General features: G+C 42.0%; 1 protein-coding gene across 16 annotated transcripts in view; it reads right to left on the reverse strand.

The window, feature by feature from the left end:
- The window catches only part of huwe1 (HECT, UBA and WWE domain containing E3 ubiquitin protein ligase 1), a 57,040-nt gene extending 46,651 nt beyond the window's left edge, over positions 1–10,389 (reverse strand). For 11 of the 16 annotated variants that reach the window (XM_058085118.1, XM_058085120.1, XM_058085122.1 and 8 more), the window contains exons 1-2: positions 10,282–10,389; positions 19–68 (exon numbers count right to left, since the gene is read on the reverse strand). The gene's annotated coding sequence lies outside the window, so the exon portion shown is untranslated. Of the gene's footprint in view, positions 1–18; positions 69–248; positions 779–886; positions 966–1,084; positions 1,661–9,966; positions 10,260–10,281 lie in introns of those variants that run through there. The other 5 variants (XM_058085117.1, XM_058085114.1, XM_058085129.1 and 2 more) reach the window with 5 other exon arrangements.
- Positions 10,390–10,400: the final 11 nt, after the last annotated feature.

The following is a 10,400-nucleotide window of genomic DNA, read 5'->3' on the forward strand; positions in this document are numbered from 1 at the left end:
AATCTGAGATATACGTACAGAAATTGGTTTGGCAATACCCACTTAGCGGCATGTTTCAGTCACTTCATCTGAAAAGAGAAACCCAAATAAGAACATTGAGATGCAGCTTCAAACTCCAAATGTTAATGTTATGCATCAAATACTATCAAAATGATAGTATCAGTTGCACGACTCAATAAAGGACTGAACATTCCTTCCAGAAAAATGAATAGTACTTAATAAAACATCATAAGAAATTCGGAAGTCACCTGGCAATGACTATTCATCACAAAGCAAACTGAAGAGTGCGCATTAGCCTGTGAGAAGCCAGAAACACACGACACCCAGTAAAATGAATCATTGCTCTCGATTATTCCGACAAGGTTGTGTGTGTATTGTTGTTGCCTGCGACAAAAAGCTACGAAATTACATTAATCGAAATTCCCTTTTGTTTACAACAATCATAAAACACTGACAGCTTAAAGTTATAGCTAGCAGGCTGGCTAGCTAGCTAATAGCATGCTAACACCGCCGCTAACAGCAGCGTGATGTTATTTGCCAAGCGGTAACAGCGAACCCCTCATAACTGTAGTTGCTAATAGCGTTGAAACCATTATTGATAGAAGATTCGATACATTCGAGGAAAGATCACACAAGCAATAAAGCAAAGGACAACATTTGCTATGAAGTTAGTGTTAGCCTGTGCCGCTTTGAAGTATGACAAGACACACTGTTCACTGCCTTAAAGTATCACCAGTTGTAGTGCAAGACGGCTTATTAACACGAAACACAAGTGTGTACTAAGAAGCACTCATCTTGGACCAACGCTTGACAACACATTTCCGTTTTAACAATCTGAGTCGGAGCTGTCAATCCACAACTACGCGATTCACCACACTGTCCTGACCTGACTCTTTACTAATTTAGGTCCGGGCTGCACAGGCCTCAAAAGAGGCTCGCAGTTCCTCCTCCTTGTCCCGTCTCACCTCGCCTCATGGTAACAACTACACAGCAAACACCACTCGGGCAGCCGCGATGATTACATGCGTGTAAGTGAAATAACTGCAGCGATGTAACGTGTGTTGACCAAGGCTCAGCTTCTTACCCTGACTCATCAAGACAGTCGTAGCACACGCTAGCTTGTAAGCTAGCTGCGGCGAGTTGTTAGCAAGAGCAAATGCATAATAACTCGCTGAATCATCGTCGGACGGGACTAACGTGACACCGTGAAATGGGCTTGTAGGCTTGCGTTCGGGAGGAAAAATAAAATAGCGAAGAGGTTTAGGGCTCAGCAAAGAACACGAGTGACGCTGCCCGCGCGTGTACAGCGCACATAGGCACCAGCGTTTGAACCCGGACTCTTGAGTAGTGTGCAAAAAGTCACCAGGCGGACAAGCCTCTCATGACAGCCACCCATTTCCAGAGAAATGGCAATGCTGTAAACCCCCAACCACAATATTCCATGCCAATTATTACAGCACCTCCACGCATACAACATTGCTGTACTCTTACAATTACATTGTTCCCGACTGCATAATGTCTTTCTTCAGATATTATCCATGAAGTTGATGGTGACTGCTTTAATGGCATCCAATCAAATCATCACACAATAACTTTTATATATAGCTTTAAAAAATATTGTCCATCATCCATGATGTGAGACACGAACACACATCTTTCGCTTTTCTGTGCCTTCTAAAGATATAAAAACAGCTTAAAAAGGCAGCTTGTGAATGAATCTAATGGGTTGCAAATATTTCACTGATGAAATGACCTGCATATTAAGCGAGTTACATTAATTCTCCCCATGAGTGGGTTTCATCCCCCATGCCAACATGCTAGCTTCATTGGCCACTCCAAATTGTCCATAGGTATGAATGTGGGTGGGAACGGTTGTTTGTCTATAGGTACCCTGTGATTGGCTGGCCACCAGTCCAGGGTGTACCTCGTCCGAGGTCAGCTGGGATAGGCTCCAGCATACCCGCGACCTTGGTGAGGATAAGCGCTATAGAAAATGGAACTTTTCTAATGGATGTCAGCCTCTGGACACATTGCTACATCATCTTCAACAAACTGTAATGCCTGCGCTTGTGATTGAGGAAGATGTAGTCAAACATTCAATTCCAACTGCATATGAAGATATTTTTTACGGCTCTCTTGGTTACACAGACTGTAAACAGTGCTTTTATTTTGAAGTCCTCTGTGTGGTCAGAATGTCTGTACGGCGAGTATGCTGCCCGTCTTCGCTCCTTAAAAACGGTGAAGATATACTCATCCAGCCTGAGTCACGCAACCACACCAGCATGTAAACGAAGCTAACCCTAGCGGGGTTAGCTTCCATCGTCTTCCATCCACTCTCCCGAGGGACCGCCAACCTTCGCCGGTGTTTATCACCATTTCAACCTGTTTAGTTCAGCAGGAGGCGGTTTAGTGTTTATAGTGACAATGGTCCGCCAAGTAAATACTTCCCCATATGAACGTTCCTTCTCTTCACAATGACAGCATTTCATTCAACTCGTGTATCAACTCGGCTTGTTTCCGTTTCTATCATTTATACTGCTATAAGTCAATTTCTTATAGTTGGAAGACTTTTTACTGGTATATATAAAAAAACATCACCCAACCCTAACAAGTAGGCAAAGTTCTGATTGCATACAGGCTCTTTTTTATGCCTGTAATCTTGTTCGGAACTATTCATTTGCTTTCCATGACCAGATTTGTGATTTCCTGTGGACATTAACTCACCAGAGACGCCAGCAGCCCATTTGACCCAGCTGATAAATGATTTCACTCTTGATAATGTATTCACAGCTCTAGAATATAGGGGGATGTTGTTTAATACAGTGGTGTCATTACGAGCTTGCGTGTTTGCATCTACATTAATGGGGCCATATGGTACAGTATATGTTCACGGAATGTAGTGGCCCAGTCTGGACCAAAAGTCCAGGGCACCATTTTTCTCCGAGTCCACCCCTGCCACTACCAGAAAGTAACACCACATATTGGAGCTGCCGCCCGTGCTGCTGTGTTTGAGTTTGGAAATGTTATCGTTTGTGAGATATATATCGCATATCCATATTCAACCTAAGTATATCGGGATATTAGTTTTGTTCCATATCGGCCCAGCCCTAGGTAGCACTGAGATCTATTAATAATAATAATATAATAATAAGAGGTGTCAAAAAAACAGACTGAAGAGATTCAAATAAATTGCTAGAGGCCATGTGATCATTAAGCTGTTACGCTGCAATTTTTTCAAGGATTTTCAAAATAAATTGGAGGTTAGACATCGGCTTATAATTAGAAATAATCTCAGGTTCGATGTTTGGGGTTTTTTTTTGTGTCGAGGTCGACTCACCGTCGACCTCTTCAAAAAAGGTGCAGGCACAGTATTGCAGGAAAGTGATACATTTATAATATTTAAGATTGAAGGACCTAAAATTTGGAACAGCTCTTTGACGAGTTTCCCAGGAAGGGGCTCAAGCAGGCATGTTGTCTGTTTTGCAAGTTACAAGTTTTGTAGCCCGTCAAAGAATACTTTGTCAAAATAGCAGAAACTCCTAGGATGAATAATAGAGGTAATGACAACAGTATTCTTGGCGGGCCGACACGTTTACCCGACCAGGAAGCAAGAGTGTCCTTAAATTTGTTCCTAATAAGGTCAATATTATTTTTAAAACACTGCATAAAATCATCAGCTGAGAAATTCCAATGGAACAGAACGTTTTAGGGCATGGGTGAATACAGATTGTGATTATACATAGCATTTGACACAATGGTTCAGGACTCTACTTCCTCGTATTTTGCAAACAACTGCTTGTATTGTTTCTTGAATATTGGTGCCCTGTTTTGAGTTCCCCGCTCAATCCATTTTCATTCCACATACTGAAATGCAGAATGTAAAGGGGACCTATTATGCTGATTATTCGGCGCTTTGTATTGAGTTGGGGCCTCCTATAGAGCAGCTATACACAATACCCCGTACAGAAAGTTTTCTAGATCTTCCAGAATCTGCACCTTTTCCAGCTGCATTTCCTTGGCTTTTCAAAATTGTCTGTTTTAATTTATTCCTGCCCGTAGGCATGCCCACTCCGCTGTGATTTGTCACTCTCTCAATTGCTCCTGCGGACTTTCGGACGATTGCCGAACCCCCCTTTCTAATTTTGTTGGTATAGCAGTTGATAAGAAATGCAGAAACTCTTTGAGCGCTACTTGAAAAGTGGTTAAGAGCTACCGGTAGTTCATGAGCGACTGGCTGGAAACCCGACTTACCATGTATTATTAACTCAAAAGAGTAGCAACGTACGTCTGAGTTTATTGGGTGCAGACAATCTTGAAACATCGGTTGTGTCAATCTGGCCATTAAATGTTTTTTTGCGTGACTACCCGTGTTTAAAGAGGACCGATTATGTAATTACAATGTTGTATTCTCATGTTAAACGATGCCAAAGTCTCAGATAATGAGGTTTGCGCATTTGGAAGTGAGCCCTGAAAGTCAGAGCAATAAGTAGCAGTTTATCAGCATCCTAACGGTGATTATTTTGTGTCATGGGGCAAAAGTGCTTGTCTGTGTCGCAGTATAGAGTGTGCATACAGGGAGCGGGGTTGCTAATAGACTTTTTCCACCACAATTAGTGGCTCTACCCGAGTTTTTTTTTTTAACACACTGGTAGTCCCGCATAACACAGATGTTACCAATGCTGTAGAAAACCTAACCCTAAAATGCTAAAGCTACTTACCATTGAGAGCCGTCGTGAAGTAACCTTTTCTTGATAAACTTCGGACTGTCCAGTCTCTACTTCCGGATCGGATTTGGGATCCAACACATATGACTGTATGTTAAAAGTGGACATTTTAAAAAGATAAATTGCCGTTTATTATCAACTATAAAGTTGGGTTTGCAGGTAGCGGCACAGACCAGAAGTCCTTTTCAGCATTCTGGAGTGTGACCAACCACAGGGGGTGGGCGTGCCTGGAGACGGGCCGTGGATGGAATACATTAACACTGTTAATCGCTGTTTTCGCAGAAATACAGCGGAATAGGTGCAGATTCTGGAAGAACTATAAAGCTTTCTGTGTTGGGTATCGTGTGTAGCTGCTCTATGAGTCCACAACTCAATACATAGGGCTGAAAAATTAGCTTAATAGGTCCCCTTTAAGTACAGAAATAGACCTTGTAATTGAGACTACTTCTTATAATCAGGTGCGCCTCATGGTTCAGCAAATACAGTACATACCATAATAACGCATCTTCGATGTTGCATCATCTCTGAAGACACCCAGAAGGGAGCGGACGACCCCAGACAAGGTCAAATTAATATAGTAAAAACCAATGAGATGAACGTTAATGTAACTTACTAAGATTACTAACCTAACTAACACAGCAAAACGATCCAAGATTTTCATTCAGTAGAGTCTTGTATAAATAGCTACAAAACTTTAGCCATATAATGAAATACCCTGAATTTGTAAAGCACATTAGTAAGAAAGTGGCTAACTTTTCTAATGGGATGTCAGCCTCTGTGCACATTGCTACTAAATCTTCAACCAACTGTGACCCCTGTGCATGTCAAGGAAGATGTAGTCACCCATTCCATTCCAACTGTATATGGAAGATATTTTTATGACACTCTTGTTTTGTTTACGCAGACTTGGGGCAAACAGTGCTCTTATTTTGAAGGACGGTCAGTGTGTATTTATGGTGAAGATGAGCTACGTCGTCGCCGGGCACTGTAAAACCGTTCTTACATCAAAGCCGTAAAACACAACCTGGTGAAAATATAGTCATCGAGCCCGAGTCCCGCACACACAACCACACAAGCTAACCTTGCTAGCTTCCACTCAGGCTCTGATGTCTCGGTAGAGAGTAAACACAGACTGCTGTTTCTTCAGTCCCACCAACAGTGCATTCACCTTCTCTCTTCTCTGCTGTCAATGAAAGTTGTCATATTTGTCGTCATGAAGATTCACATCGTAGCGACAAAAGTTCTATTCTATCAGCACGGCAACATGCTGTGAACACACCAAACACACAGCTTTCCCATTCCAAACCTGAATAAATAGGATGACCATTTTTCTTGGAACACTCTGCGTCAACTTTTCTCTTTTCTGACGGAGACATATGTGGAAGCCGTAATAGATGACAACACACGGCTGGCTGACTGTACTTTATTTGCTCTGCACTGCATACCCGCGACCCTCGTGAGGATAAGCAGTATGGAAAATGAATGAATAAATGAATGGTATAAACAGTTTGCTTGCTTAACACAATTACTACAGCGCCATCCAGTGGCCATAATAAGAACAGCAGTTTTGTTTTTTTGTTCTCTTCTTCCTTTTCTTTCTTCTTCTCACAGCTTTGGAAAATCAACATCTTTTTTCTTTAATATTTCAACTGTAATTTTAATAATAAACTTATTTAATTTCAAATTTTAATCCTTTTTATCCACATATTACAACTTTTCTTGTAAAGTTGTAATACTTCAACTGTAATTTTAATAATAAACTTATTATTTAATTTCAAATTTTAATCCTTTTTATTCACATAATATTACAACTTTTCTTGTAAAAAATTCTCGTGAAATCACTTTTCTTTTTTCCTCAGTGTTTTGTTTTCATTTTCTTGTTAAATTGCATTTTTAGAGTGTGCCGCTGCCCAAAAATTTTTAAAAAAACTACTTGCGAGTCACAAATATCCTCCAGGTTGCCCTTAGAACAGCAGTTTTTTATGCACCTTATTTTTATACTTCTCAGGGGCCGGATTAGACCCATCTGTGAGCCTGATTTGGGCTGCAGGCTGTATGTTTGAGACCCCTGCTCTAGTGTGCATACACTAAAAAATGTATGCACACTAGATGCGGCACACAAATGCTGGAGCCTATCCCAGCTGGACTGGTGGCCAGCCAATCACGGGGCACATATAGAAAAACAACCATTCCCACTCACATTCATACCTATGGACAATTTGGAGTCCCATGCATGTTTTTGGAATGTGGGAGGAAACTGGAGTACCCGGAGAAAAGCCACGCACAGGGAGAACATGCAAACTCCACACAGAGATGCCCAAGTGGGGAATCGAAACCGGGTTTCCTAGCTGTGTGGCCTACGCACTAACCACTCACTACTCGCCTACCGTGCAGCCCCCAAATTTAACATAATTAATGAAATAACTTTAAAGGTGAGAAGGTGAGAAGTCGTAGCTAGAGAGATTTAAGTGACCCGATCCACTGACATTCATTCATTTTCTACCGCTAATCTTCATGACGGTCGCGGGGGTGCTGGAGCCTATCCCAGCTGTCTTCAGGCGAAAGGCAGGGTACACCCTGGACTGGTGGCCAGCCAATCACAGGGCACATATAGACAAACAACCATTCACACTCACATTCATACCTATGGACAATTTGGAGTGGCCAATTAACCTAGCATGTTTTTGGAATGTGGGAGGAAACCGGAGTACCCGGAGAAAAAAAAACCCACGCATGCATGGGGAAAACATGCAAACTCCTCTAGATGCCCGAGGGTGGGATTGAACTCAGGTCTGCACGCTAACCACTCGACTGCCATGCAGCCCCGCTCCACTGACATTAAAATTATTTTTTGCATGACAAAAACTTTTACATACATCTGTGAGTATATCAAATTCCATATATGGTCACATTTGAAAAAAACTCAATCGTTCACCTATACACCTATTCAGCTGTGATTGTCATGTCCTTCAAACCTCAACAAATATTTCCTGGAAGCTATTAGCCCTAGCTCCGTGCTAACATGGTGAAATCAGAGCAGTGACACGGTGCAGCAGAGGGGGAGGGCAAGCATACAGCTCTTACCCGGGAATGCCCATATAAGAAAGTTCGGCTCCCTCTGACCACATTGAGTCTGTGTTCGAGAAAAACTCTCTCAAACTGAGAGTTCACAGCCCTCCCAAATGTCTTCCAGGGCTCACTTCCAAATGCGCAAACCACATTAAGTGAAACTTTGGCATCGTTAAAACACGGGAATACAACATACTACAGGCCCTGCCCACACGAAGGCGGGTATCTCATCAAACAAAGTAATTTTTCCACGATTAGGCCCATCAGCCACATCAACCTGTAGATATTTGGAACTAAAAAGTAAGGTTTTCATTTCAACATTGGGCCAAAGAACAACATGGAAGCCCTCCATGTTTTTGCTTGCTTGTAAATATTGCTTCACTTTAAAGAGCAGAGGCGAAGACACAATTTGAGGTCCGCCTTCGCTCTAATAATTTCCCGTCCGAGGCATCCTCCTCGTAGTAAGCTCCGACTCCAGGTTGTTTTGGCCAGATTACCAATCAACATTTCCTTGCGTCTTGTTGACTTTGTATTCTAAAATAACATTTAGAAGTCATTCCTCCTTGTCAGTCCACACGAAAGAGTTGTTTTCGGACGTGACAGGATGATAGAGGATGATTCTGATTGGATAGGAACTACTGCCACCCACAGGTTTGGCATGCTTATAACTGTGGTTCCAAATGCAGTTTTTTTCTTTAAATACGAGGTTGTGTGGACACCATTTTTTTCATATCCGGAGAGGGGAAAATATACGGTTTTAAAAATACCCTGCTACATGTGGACAAGGCCTAAGTCTTCCACAATCTGTAATGCCTGTGCTTGTGATGAAGGACGATGTAGTCACCTATGCAATTCCAACTGCATATTTACAACTCTCCTATTTTGTTTAGGCAGACATGGGGCAAATGGCGCTCTTATTTTGAAGGATGGTCATGGAAGTATGTTACGTGTGGGGAGAATGTGCAGTTACAGCTAAGATGAGCAACATCCAAAAATAAACATGCTTTTGGTATTTTTCCCACTTATAAACTGCACGTCGTCACCGGTCACTCTAAAACCTTCCTTTCATTAAAGCCGTAAAACACAACCTAGTGAAAATGTACTCATCCAGTCAGAGTCGCACACACCACAACCACACAAGCTAACCCTGCTAGCTTCCATTCACACTCTGGAGATTTAGCCAACTTTCGCCGCCGTTTATCGCCATTTCAACCTGTTAGTCAGGAGGGGATTGTTTAGTGTTTAAAATGATTATGCCACGACTGAGCTGTCTGCTGAGAAAATAGTTCCATGCACAAACGCTCACAATGACGCCATTTCATTCATCTTATATATCATTTCTACCGATATAAGTCATTGCCTTATCATTGGAAGAATCTATACTGGTATACCGGTACATAAATAATATTGCACGGCCCGAATAACTATTTAGGCTGTGAAAATCGGTTGTAAAAGTCAAGGAAGAAAGTCAAGTGTCATATTTGTCATGTAATGCCTCACTGCAGTGCAGCAGCATGCTGTGCATTCCTTTCCACCCCACACTGACCACAATGCAAATGCAAAATAAAAACAAATAAAAATAAAATTAATTTTAATGATATTTCATCTGCGGATAGATATTCCAGTAAATTAATATACCACATGCCTTTCATCTTGTCCTATCACTCCGGTCCAGGAGTTTGGAAGGCTTAAAGTTCATTTTCCAAGCACTAATTTGACTTGATGTGGTCCGAACACAACAGAAATCCTCCACGAAATTGAAAATGAAGTAATCAACCTAACAAACATTTTTCAAATGGAAATAAATCCTACATCATATGAAAAAAAACGAATAGACATGAAAGCCCACAATTTGATTGGAGTTTACATAGCATGTATGCATTCGGTTCTTCCATCCCAGTTCACCAAAGAGTGAGACGCGGTCACGTTGTCCGGTAACACCGGGGTGTAATGATTATGAAATGTATCGTCCCCTTTCGGTTAACGGTTTTTGAGAGATGCAGTTTAAGATATCGCCGACCACCTCGGCTCTAATTAACGTTTAACAGCCAATGCTAACAATCGCAGATTACGAAAAGTCAAATTAGCACTCGGGTACACATCTGAACATATGATCTTAACATGATCAGCTCCTCGCCGTCTGTCCGTTTCAGGAGAGCGAGCGAATACGAACCTGAAAAAGTCGTGTGCCTCTTGACAGGAGTACAGTAATCACCGGTTGTCAGTTTGTATTCTACCTAGCCTCCTAGCTAGCTAGCTAGCTAGTCAAGATAGCAATGGGAACCCACACAATGCTGTATGTGTGGATCATGGCTAAATTAAAAATGGCGGTTTGGAGGGTACATCCACAATGTAGCTCTCAAAACATGTGGCCTCAGTGTTGGGCCATGTGTGACTTTCTCAATGCTGCCATTTTCATATGCTTAATGTATGTCGCTAGCTACTTAAAAACTCATGGAGACACGACAGGATAAGTATTTGTGCTTACCTCGAATGCGTGTTACATTCACTTCTCCATCTTGAACTAGCGAGTGGGAGGGCAAGACAAGATCTCGCGAGAATAGCCCCTGTTGCTTCGACACGGGGCACTCCCATGTTCAAACAGTG

This window comes from Doryrhamphus excisus, chromosome 10 (genome assembly GCF_030265055.1).
Source record: "Doryrhamphus excisus isolate RoL2022-K1 chromosome 10, RoL_Dexc_1.0, whole genome shotgun sequence".
Taxonomy (NCBI): domain Eukaryota; kingdom Metazoa; phylum Chordata; class Actinopteri; order Syngnathiformes; family Syngnathidae; genus Doryrhamphus; species Doryrhamphus excisus.